This window comes from Dendropsophus ebraccatus, chromosome 9 (genome assembly GCF_027789765.1).
Source record: "Dendropsophus ebraccatus isolate aDenEbr1 chromosome 9, aDenEbr1.pat, whole genome shotgun sequence".
Classification (NCBI taxonomy): Eukaryota; Metazoa; Chordata; class Amphibia; order Anura; family Hylidae; genus Dendropsophus; species Dendropsophus ebraccatus.
Window position 1 is genome coordinate 80286685 of NC_091462.1, and position 12801 is coordinate 80299485.

The following is a 12801-nucleotide window of genomic DNA, read 5'->3' on the forward strand; positions in this document are numbered from 1 at the left end:
ACCATCTTTACATTTTTATGCCGATGATACTCAGATCTACCTCTCTGGTCCGAATGTCACCTTTTTGCTATCCAGGATTCCAGAGTGTCTATCGGCCACATCCTCCTTCTTCTCCTCCCGCTTTCTAAAACTCAACATGGACAAAACAGAACTTATTATCTTTCCCCCATCTCGCTCCACCCCGCCTTCTAATCTGTCAATCACTATCAATGGCTGTACTCTGTCCCCTGTCCCCCAAGTCCGCTGCCTTGGGGTCACCTTTAACTCTGCCCTGTCCTTTAAACCACATATTCAGGCCCTGACCACCTCCTGCTGCCTTCACCTCAAAAACATTTCCAGAATTCGCTCTTTTCTCACCCAAACTGCTGGTCCATGCTCTCATTATCTCCCGCTTGGACTACTGTAACATCCTCCTCTCTGGCCTTCCAGCTAACTCCCTTGATCCCCTCCAGTCTATCCTTAACTCTGCTGCCCGACTAATCCACCTTTCCCATCGCTTTGCCTCTCCCCTCTGCCAATCCCTCCACTGGCTCCCCATTGCCCAACGTATTCACTTTAAATTGTTGACCATGACATACAAGGCAATCCACAACCTGTCCCCTCCGTACATCTCTGACCTGATATCCCGCTACCGTCCCTCACGCAACCTTCGATCCTCCAGTGACCTCCGTCTCCGCTCCCCCCTTGTTCGTACCTCGCACAACCACCTCCAAGACTTTGCCCGGGCCTCCCCCATACTCTGGAACTTGCTACCCCGACACATCCGTCTCTCATCCACCATCAAGTCCTTCAAAAGTAACCTGAAAACCCACCTCTTCAAACTGGGCTACAACATACAATAACTCTGCATCACACTTGACTGGCTGCACTTTACCTCCTGTTTCTCTCCCTATACCCTATAGATTGTAAGCCCCCGCGGGCAGGGTCCTCTTCCCCCATGTACCAGTCTGTCTTTTGCCTTCATGTAATGTTTTCTGATCTTGTATTGTTCCTGCCTGTTGCCTATCTATTGTATAGCGCTCTGGAACTAAGGGCGCTTTATAAATAAATAATAATAATAATAATAAAATAGGAATGGAGAATTAACATATTTTATTAGTTTTAACATGATATAGCATTTACAGAAAATTAAATGAAGGAAAGAACATCAATAAACTTCACTGATCTAGAGTACATTTACTTCTTATATATGAAGAGACTAATCCTCTGTAGCTGTTCTCATTAGTCCTTTACGCCTGACAGATTCAGTGATGATAGGTAACCACACAAGCCCGGTTACCAAGAATATTAATCCAATAGAAAGGAAGACTGGTCCTAGGGCATATGGCACATCCACATATTTGGTGAAGAAGAAGGTGGTATAAAGGATTCCTACCAGGAAAATAATTCCTCCCAAGACAAGCAGAGTGATTGGTTTGTGGTAATAGGACCATTTACTCTTCTCTGTAACAGCAGGCCCCATATACGTTCCACGTGGGATGAATCTCAAGGCCTCAGTGTTCTCCTCAGCTGAAGGCTGAACTGATAAAGCAGGACTTATAGCCAAAGACATGCTGTCATAGGGAGAAAACAATTGACAGAAGAGTAAATATAGAATGTATTATGGAAAACTCTACATTGCATTAACTTTGCCAGTTCACAGTTATATATCCATATGCAACACCCTTTTTTTTTTTTTTTTCCCCACCGAAACATATGTTTTATTGTCACTTCTTATGCAAAACAAAGACATAGTTTATACAGCAGCCTACTTACATTTTGAGCAGGTTGTACGACAAAACGTGACAGTGGAATTTTACAAATTTTAGATTATAACAAAGGTTACATATGCCTGATTGCGCTGACATTCAAACCTTAAAGGAGAAGTCCGGCCAAAATTAATTTTTGATATGTTGTTACTTATGAAAAGTTATACAAATTTCTAATGTACATTAATTATGGGAAATGCTCATATACTGCTATTTCCCTTAATTTAGTAGATCAGGAAGTGTTAGAAATATCTCTGAAGAAGTGACGTCACGACCCAGGGTGTAATTCCTATGGAGTGTCCAGCAGGGGGCGCTCTCTATATAGAAGTCTATGGGACTTTATTGTTTCTATGGGTTTCTATGTAATGTAATGTAATGTAGTGTACAGTGCTTTATTGAATGAATACATCTATGGAATACTTTGGGGAGCAAGTGTCCTTGCTCCCCAAAGTATTGCATAAATGTATTCATTCAATACATTCAATACACAGTAAGCCCGCCGATCCGCCGCATTTCCGCCGAATTTCCGCCGCATTCCCGCCGATCCGCCGCATTCCCGCCAATCCGGACCATATACATTGAACTACAGCTCCCATCATCTGCTTATAGTATGAACAGGTGATGGGAGCTGTAGCTGGGTAATGGATATGACATGCCGCCGGGCGCAGGGGGGAGCCGCTCAGTACACAGGAGCGCTCCCTCCTCCTCCTTCCGTGATAACTTCCGCCTATACCAATGCTGAGTCCCTGCCTGGCCGCCGCTCTCCGCTCTCCCCCCCATACATACCGGCTCCCGATGCATCCTGGTGTCCGCGCTGATGCCGGGAGCCGGTATATGAGAGCGGCGGCCAGGCAGGGAGTCAGCATTGCTATAGGCGGAAGTTATCACGGAAGGAGGAGGAGGGGGGGGGAGCGCTCCTGTGTACTGAGCGGCTCCCCCTGCGCCCGGCGGCATGTCATATCCATTACCCAGCTACAGCTCCCATCACCTGTTCATACTAGAAGCAGATGATGGGAGCTGTAGTTCAATGTATATGGTCCGGATCGGCGGGAATGCGGCGGATCAGCGTGTGGCGGATCGGCGGGAATGCGGCGGAAATTCGGCGGAAATGCGGCGGATCGGCGGGCTTACTGTGTATTGAATGTATTGAATGAATACATTTATGCAATACTTTGGGGAGCAAGGACACTTGCTCCCCAAAGTATTCCATAGATGTATTCATTCAATAAAGCACTGTACACTACATTACATTACATTACATAGAAACCCATAGAAACAATAAAGTCCCATAGACTTCTATATAGAGAGCGCCCCCTGCTGGACACTCCATAGGAATTACACCCTGGGTCGTGACGTCACTTCTTCAGAGATATTTCTAACACTTCCTGATCTACTAAATTAAGGGAAATAGCAGTATATGTGCATTTCCCATAATTAATGTACATTAGAAATTTGTATAACTTTTCATAAGTAACAACATATCAAAAATTAATTTTGGCCGGACTTCTCCTTTAACAAGCCCAACATGGCCAACCAGGGAAGGTGTCCGTCCATATTTCTCATACCGCAATTAAGAAGGAAGAAGGAGATATGAAAAGTCCATCATTAGTGATCAGTACTCCTGTACGAATACATAAACCCAAACCCTTGGCAAGTGCATTAAGTCGTATAATAGGTAGATACTAACCATTTAGACCAGGGGTCTCAAACTCAATTTACCCGGGGGCCGCTGGAGGTAGAGTCTGGGTGAGGCTGGGCTGCATCAGGTTTTCCACAAGAAACGCTCTTACAAAAAAATTTCATTGTCACCTAATTTTCTCTCATCGCCCTATGACGGCACCCCTTGAGAGGTCCACCTCCCACTCCCATAGGACAGGAAACAGGATACAGGAAGTCCCTGGATCTTTAAAAAGCATGCGCTCCCTCTTAACACCAGTTCTGTTTCCTGTCCCTATGGGAGCAGGAGCAGGAGTTGAAAGGTGGCTACTCCACCTTCCCTTCCCTGGATAAAGAAAGCAGGACTGGGGTTTGGCCGGTCCTAATACCTTACTGGTCCCCGGCGGCATTAGTCTCCTTCTGGAGAGCAGCCGCCCAGTCTGGCCCGGTCCTCGGCACCTCCAGGTATGGATCCCCGGTAATTCCCCGTCTCCCCCCGAATACCCGGAGGTCCACGTGTAGCGCAGCGGCGTGTTCGCGCGCGCTGTGTAAGGGCCTCCTCAAACTTCTGGTGACGTCGGGGGGAGGGAACGCTGCGGCCGTGCCTGACAGCTTCCGGTGGCTGCGGCCTATCTCGGGAGAATGCCGGGAGGGTGTAGGCCGCATCAGCGCGCGGCATAGGGGGCGGGGCCAGCCGGTCACATGATCCGTGGCGCCAGATTTAAAAGCCAGCTCAGGGCCTCACAATGGTGAGTGCTCAGTGCTGGACGGCTGCATTACAGAATCTACCCACTGATTCTCTCCTGTCCTCCAGAAACTTTTGAGGCACCATGGAGAATGAAGGCGCTGACACAGCTGAAGCTGTGAGACCTGAAGCACAGGCAACTGCGGTATGAAGTGGGTAAGAGGGGAGCCCCCCAACAGTATTGGAGCATATGTGTTTTTCTCTCTGACACCCTATCGTTCCCTCTTTTTTAGGTAGTTACCTGTAAAAAAGCTAGATCTAAGAGCAAAGACTGCCCGGTTTGCAGAAAACGTTTGAGTAGTTCATATAACAAGACTCTTTGTGGAGGGTGTATGAATAAGGTGTTGGATGAACAAGGTCCCTCATTTATGCGTAACATGCAAGAAATGATTAGAAATGAAATCAGGGTATGTACAGATTAGCCCCCCCCCCCCTTTTTTTCTTTTGATAATTTTAGAGATCTATAAGTGATTTAGTTAGTACCATTATTTGTCTTTTACCTAGGCCTCTAACCCTCCCCAGCAACCAATACAAACATCTGTTATTGCTCCTCCGATTTTCTTGGAAGAACCAGGGCCAAGTAGACCTTACTATCCCCCACCTCTACCTCCATCTACCCAAGAGGAGGAACAAGAGGAACAATTATCTGGATTAGAGGAACCTGGGGAACTGATTTCTAATCCAGAAGTTGAGGATGACATGACTGGGCCTACACCTGCTACTGATTATGTTGATGATCTGGTGAAGGCAGTCAGACAGACAATGGATTTGGAGGTGATCCCTGAAACCAGATCTGTCCAAGATGTTATGTTTGAGGGCTTAGCTCCCAGAAAACGCCTCAATTTTCCTATACATCAGAGTATAAAAACTCTCATCAACCATGAGTGGTCCAACCCTGATAGAAAGTTCTTCGTACCAGGGGCTTTCAAAAGGAAGTACCCCTTTGACCAGGAGGAAACAGCTACTTGGGGGAACGCTCCTAAAATAGATCCACCTCTTGCTAAAATTTCAAAGCGTAATGCTTTACCATTTGAAGACTGCGCAACCTTAAAAGACCCCACGGACAGACGCGCAGAAGTCTACCTAAAAAAGAATTAGGAAGCATCTACCGCTTCCTTCAGACCCCTAGTAGCAGCAACCTCAGTTTCCAGATCTTTAGGAGTCTGGATGTCTGAGTTAAAGGAGCTCATTAGTAGAGGTATCCCCGCTGAAGATCTCCTCAAGTCTTTTGACACTTTAAGCTATGCAGTGTCTTTTGTGTCTGAAGCATCGGCTGATGCTCTTAAATTATCGGAAGATCCGCTGCTTTAGCTAATTCAGCTATCTGGCTCAAGGAGTGGAAGGGTGACGTCACTTCAAGGGCAAAATTGTGTGGGATCCCATGTGAGGGTAAAGCGTTATTGGGACCAGCTCTGGATAATATCCTTGAGAAGGCCTCGGATAGGAAAAAGGGGTTCCCGCTCATTCAACAGCAACCCAACCGTTCCTTCAGGAGGGAAAGGTAGGAACATACAAAGGGGAGGGGCGACCAATAAAAGGGAATGGAGAGCCCCTAAAAAATCCAAAGGGTTCCTAATGTCAACTATAGACAGTTCCAAAAAACAGACCCAATGACGCCAGGGCCCTGTGGGAGGTCGCCTTCTGTATTTTGTGTCTGAATGGACCAGTATTTCTAATAGTACATTTGTTCTAGACACAATAAAATATGGCTTGAAAATTTTGTTTGTGTCCTCCCCAGGGGAAAGATTCGTTACTACTGATTTGTCCTCTGATCCTGAGAAACATGCAGCTCTTATCCTAGAGGTACAGTCTCTGCTGAACAAGCAGGTTTTGGTTCCTGTCCCTGAATCAGAGTGGGGTAGAGGATTCTACTCCACGATATCTTGGTCAGGAAGCCAAATGGTTCCTTTAGAACCATTATCAATTTAAAACCCCTGAATAAGTTTCTGACCTATGAAAGATTCAGAATGGAGTCAATCTCCTCGGCCATCTTGAGTCTTTCAGAAGGTTGTTTTATGGCTACTCTGGACCTGAGAGATGCATACTATCACATCCCCATTTATCCAGAACATCAGAGGTTCCTCAGGGTCGCAGTCAAAATAGGGGATACGGTCTGCCACTATCAATATCAAGCTTGACCCTTTGGCATCTCTCAGGCTCCCAGAGTATTTACAAAAGTGATGGCAGAAGTCATGGCTCACATTAGGGAGTACGACATTATCATCATTCCCTATCTAGATGACTTCCTATTAGTCAGTGACTCAGCCTCCTCTCTTCAATCCCAGATCTGCAAAGTGGAAGGGATCTTGTCTAAACTGGGGTGGGAAGTGAATGACGAGAAATCCAATAAGATCCCCTCTCAATCCTGTCAGTTTTTAGGGGTTTTGCTGGATTCACGAACTAAAAGATCCTTTTTACCACAGCATAAGATCTCTTTAGTTTCCTCTAAAGCTAAAAATCTCATAGATCAACCTTGCACCACCTTTAGAAAAGCAATGTCAGTTCTAGGCCTGTTCACCTCATGCATTCCTGCTGTCCCCTGGGCACAATATCACTCGAGGGTCCTTCAGGCACAAATACTTAGTGACTGGGATCGTACAGTAGAATCTCTTGACTCTTCCCTTATTCTGTCTCCACAGACTCGCAGATCACTTTCCTGGTGGACAGACTTAGACCATCTCTCCAGGGGTCTCCCCTGGAACCCCAAGGACGTCATCACTATCACTACAGATGCCAGCCCTCGGGGGTGGGGGGCTCACTCAGGTTCTTTGGTTTTCCAGGGGCTTTGGAGCCCGGAAGAAGCCAAAGACCCCCAGAATGTAAGGGAATTAAGAGCAGTATTCCTCTCTGTGTCCCAGTACCTTCCGTTCCTAGAAGGGAAGGATGTAAGAATTTTGTCAGACAACCAGACTACAGTCGCCTACATCAATCATCAGGGGGGTACCAGATCTCAGATCCTTATGAGAGTCGCACACTTCCTGTTCAGGTTAGTGGAACATTGCCTTTCTCTATCACCCTTACATCTGAAAGGTGTGGAGAACGTCAGGGCGGACTTTCTCAGCAGGCATTCCCTCAATCAGGGAGAGTGGGAATTATGCCAAGAGACTTTTTCAGAAATATGCACACTATAGGGCACTCCAGAAATAGATTTGTTCGCCTTAAGAGCAAACAAGAAGGTCAAGAACTTCTTCTCCCTGTGCCCGAGAGACTATCCCCTGGCAATAGACGCTTTAGCTCAACCATGAGACAGGGGCCTTCTATATGCCTTCCTGCCAATCAGACTCTTGCCCAGAGTGATCAGAAAGATTTGACAAGAGAGGGCCCACATTATGCTAATAGCACCCTTTTGGCCCAGAAGGGTATGGTTTCCTTTTCTGAGGAAAATGTCAGTGTCAGACCCTTGGGTACTACCAGAGAGGGAGGATCTGCTCAGACAGGGTCCAGTATGTCATCCACAGGTACAGAACCTTCATCTGACGGCCTGGCACTTGAGAGGCAATTGCTAGTGGACAGAGGCCTCTCATCGGAAGTCATTACCACATTACTATCTAGTAGGAAAAGGGTCACTTCCCTCATTTACCTTAGAACATGGAAGGCCTTTTGCAGATTCGTCAATAGACCTATTAATGTGCTTGCCCCCCTGACATCCCAGTTATATTAGACTTCTTACAGGAGGGATTAAACAAACATCTCAGACCGAGTACGATTAAGGTACAAATATCTGCCCTCTTTTCAAATCGATTCCTGGCTTTGACTTCAAATCTTTGGCAGATAATCTGTCAGATAATCTTTCTGTGTAAATGGGCCCTAATGGTGCATTTACACAGAAAGATTTATCTGACAGATCTTCAAAGCCAAAGCCAGGAGCAGACTATAAACAGGGAACAGGTCATAAAGGAAAGACTGAAATTTCTCCTCTTTTTAAATCCATTCCTGGCGTTGGCTTCAAAAATCTGTCAGATAAATCTCTCTGTGTAAACGCACGCTAAGGGTCCATTTACACAGAAAGATCATCTGACAGATTATCTGCCAAAGATTTGAAGTCAAAGCCAGGAATGGATTTGAAAAGAGGAGAAAACTCAGTGTTTCCTACATGACCTGATTTCTGTTTATAGTCTGTTCCTGTGGCTTTGGCTTCAAATCTTTGGCAGATAATCTTTCTGTGTAAATGGACCCTTAGATAGGTAAAGCAGAGGTCAAAGAATTTAGGTCCATGTACACAGAAAGATTATCTGGCAAAGATTTGTAGCTAAAGCCAGGAATGGATTTGAAAAGAGGAGAAATCTCAGGCTTTCCATTATGACCTGATCTCTGTTTATAGTCTGTTTCTGGCTTTGGCTTCAAATCTTTGGCAGATAATCTGTCAGATAATCTTTCTGTGTAAATGGACCCTTATTCCTACATGCAACCAAAACCAGACTGTGCTCTGCATGAAAACATGACAATTGTCTGTACATTACCTTATCTGTACTGTAGATTCTGTGTGTTCTGCAGCATTCCTTATAAACCCTGGGAGCAGATCTCTAGGGCAGTGGCTGGCTTACAGACAGATATAACATATTTGTATATTTTCCAGACCAGCATCCAGTCAGCCCGGTAGGAGTGTCCTGGAGGATGTTGTTCTCTTTGTCACCTGCCCGGGACCTGTGGTAATTCAACACCTTTCCCTGAAGTACTGGCCTTTATACATATGTGCACTTGTCATATCTGAGCTAGATTTTACTGTATATGTATAGTATTATACTGTGTATGGGCACAACGTGGAGAGCCATATCATTATCATTAAGCCCTGTTCACATGTGGTGATTTGGCATATATTTCAGCATTAATCCCATCAGCATTGATCCCATGTGTCATTGGGGCTTCCACAAACCCATTCACATACAATGGGAAATTTTTGGCTGGAATTTTGATGCTGCCATAGACCAAAGTTCCTTACAATAGGGCTAGTCCAAATGCAGATCCGCACTACCACAAAATACAATGAAATTGACGCGAGAATATTAGATGCATGTCGGCTGAACCCGCCATTAGTGTACAAATTGGGCAACAACCTAATGTGTATGGTTGGCAAATGTCACTTACTGATGACTGTTGACACTCCAGCTGTTGCAAAACTACAATTCCCATCATGCCTGACCAACCAAATATATGGCTTTGGCTACCCAGGCATGATGGGAGTTGTAGTTTTGTAACAGCTGGAGTGTCAAGGTTAGCCATCACTGGACTACATAGTAAGGGAGTGTCTGCCACAATGGCTGCTCCCAGGGAGGCTTTATAAATAAGCAGCTTTCATGAAAACACCACACACATTGGCCTGAATTTGCTAAACAGAAAGCTACCACTTTTTTTATAGTTGTTTTCCTTTTTTAGTCTGTACTGAATTTTCCCAGCAGACTTATGTTTTTGTAGTTTTATGTACTGTTTTTAATGTCGTTTCGACAAAGCAGCTCAGACACCTGAAAAGGGGGGCATGTCCGAATATCTGCCCGTCCCATAGGCTCCATTCTATTCAGGCAGGTTTCGCTGTCAACCCAAAAAAGAATTGACATGTAAATTCCGCTGATGGCGGAAAACACCGGACCATATAATGGAGCCTATGGGATGGCCAGATCCGTCAGACCTTATCTGCGTGGGTTCCGTAGTATGACGGTGCCCTTATTCCAGATCTGGTAATCTGAATAAATACCTGGATCAACAACATTGTTTATACCATATCGTGACTATAACATATTATTACACTCAAGAATTGCATCCAGGCGCATTGATTGAGTTCATCATGACAACTTCCTGTGGTAGAGTACTATATTCTCACTGCTCTTACAGTAGAGAATCTCTCTATGTTAAAGTAGAAATATTTTACCTCTAGGCGTAGAGGATATCACCTTTGTATATATACAGTCCTGTGTATAAACATCATGAGGGAGATCTTTGTACTGCTACCTGATATGGTTATACATAGTTATTAGGTCTCCTTTTAGTTGTTTTTTTTTTCTATAAGAAACAGGATGCCAGGACAGTGTAAAAAAAATATATATTTTTATACCATTTTGTAGTTTTGGGTCTCCTGTTTTTATTTTACTGCATATTTGTTACATGTAAGGATCCATGCAATGAAGAGCACTTTATAGTATGGCATCTATTGTACACACGTGAAACCCATTAGTTAGCAGCAGATACAGCAGCTGCCTCTGATTTGTTTACACTGAATCTATAGGACAGGTGAGTAAATAGCAGTGACATGGACTTCCTGTCCTCTAGCCGGAGAACAAGGGCAGTAGATTTGAAAAGACTTGTGGAACCATTGTTTCTATCCCTATGGCTGCAGTAAGTTCTCCTATGTCATAGGGAACACCGAGCTCTGTTTGTAGCTTTGAAAAGATGCTCGTTTGTCACTAAGCATTTGTTGTTACATAGGTTTTGCATGCCACATTATGTGTATTGCAAATGACACTATAATCAGCTTGACTACCGTGTTACCAGGATCATCACGCAAGATGTGATCTGTCTCATGTGTATAAAATTACATTAAATACATCTAAAATTTTGAGCGTAATGTCTTCTTTGGAGCCATCTTTATTGTTTAGAGTCACTGACCTATGCACAGTATGTCACAATAGCATTTTAGAATTTTTTTTAAATCACTAGTCTGATGTGAACTGTAATATCATTGGCTTGGTTCTAGAACATATTTAGGCTGGGTTCACACTATGTATATTTGAGGCTGTATTTGGTCCTCATGTCAGGTCCTCATAGCAACCAAAACCAGGAGTGGATTGAAAACACAGAAAGGATCTGTTCACACAATGTTGAAATTGAGTGGATGGCCGCCATATAACAGTAAATAACGGCCATTATTTCAACACCACAGCCGTTGTTTTAAAATAACAGCAAATATTTGCCATTAAATGATGGCCATCCACTCAATTACAACATTATGTGAACAGAGCCTTTCTGTGTTTTCAATCCACTCCTGGTTTTGGTTGCTATACAGCCTCACAAATACAGCCTCAAATATACATAGTGTGAACCCAGCCTTACTCTGTATGGAAGGTGAATGGTGGAGGGGTTAATTGTCCCTAAAAGACAAGAATACAAAAAAAACCCAAAATGTAATAAACCAAAATGTAATACTTTAGCTCTTACTAAACATTTTAAGGGATATACATTTGAGGTATACTTTCTTTCATTCTGTCATGACCCCCCGCCCCTCCTGTGCCCCCAAGTATTGCTAATCCCCTTTCCTGTGCCCCCAAGCAGTAATAACCTTCTCATATGCCCCCAATTATTGATATTCCTTCTTCCTGAGCCCCAAGTAGCCATAATTCTCCTCCTATGCCCCCATGTTAACAATAATCCTCCCTCCTGTGCCACTAAATAGCAATAATCCCACATCCTATAACCCCAAGTAGCAATCCACCCCTCCTGTGCCCCAACATAATAATCCCCAACCAGTTTTCCAACATAGCAATAACCCCCCTCCTGTGCCCCCATGTAGAAATAATCACCACATAACAGTGACAAATCCAGCTAAAAATCACAAGTGCAAAACATGGCTAACGTCCTTCTAAGCCACCCCCCCCCCCCCAGCAAAGACTTATGGTGTACATTAATATATTGAAAATACAAGCAAAATTTGTTAAATACGATGTGTTTTACAATGAACAATATCTTGGTAGAATATAAGTCATATATACTACTGACCTCACCATAATAGCACAACACTATTCACTGTATACTATGGAGACGTGTATAAGTTGGAAATAGATACATAAGCGTACACAGCACTAGTCACGATTCCATGACGTATGTAGGGTGGTGATGCCAGTACACAGCACAATAACTATACAGCCATAACTGGAAACAGGTTATGCTGATGCATAGAGAGAGTTCTATATTTGTTATGGTCATATATGTGCAGACACACACACTCAATTATAATAAATGCCCTATGTCACAAGAATTGATCCAGGGCCTCCAAGGAAAAGGCTGTATCGCATGGGGAATCCATAACGAGACGAGTGAAGGAAGGAGTGTCACCCAGGACACTGAAGTCAATTAACAGCTGCTGAAAGCTTTCAGGACATTGCAAACAGACCCTTCACTTCATATGAACTATGGACACTAGACACTAAGGACTGTAAGACATTTCTCTGATATTCATTTCTATTCACTTACATTTCATTACTTTTGAAGAAGCAATAAATCTCCATTTTATAAAGAAACCCCTCTGATGTCATCCTACTGTGGCGAGCCATAAAACGACAGGTGTGACTCCCATTTTCTACAAAATCACAGCTGTATTTTACTTTAATTTTAGAAGCGGATGTGCATTTTTCCCCCCGAATACTAACAACCATATAGGTTGAACTTGAGACAGGATCTTATTTTGACATAATGGGAGACATTTATGAAGAGCGGCGTACGAGTAGGCCAGTGTAAAATTAGGCCCGCCCCCAATTACCCCACTGGATTCACTATGAGGTGCACGTCTCCTAGTGCAACCAGCCTGACCTGCCGTACAGCGGGTGCAGAAATCTACACCAGGTGTAGATTTCCGCCTGCAAGCAGACATAAATCATGTTAAGTCTGACGTGGGAGGAGACCATGCCTCCTCGCCACCCTGCCATTATTAGGTACGCGGGGTTACAG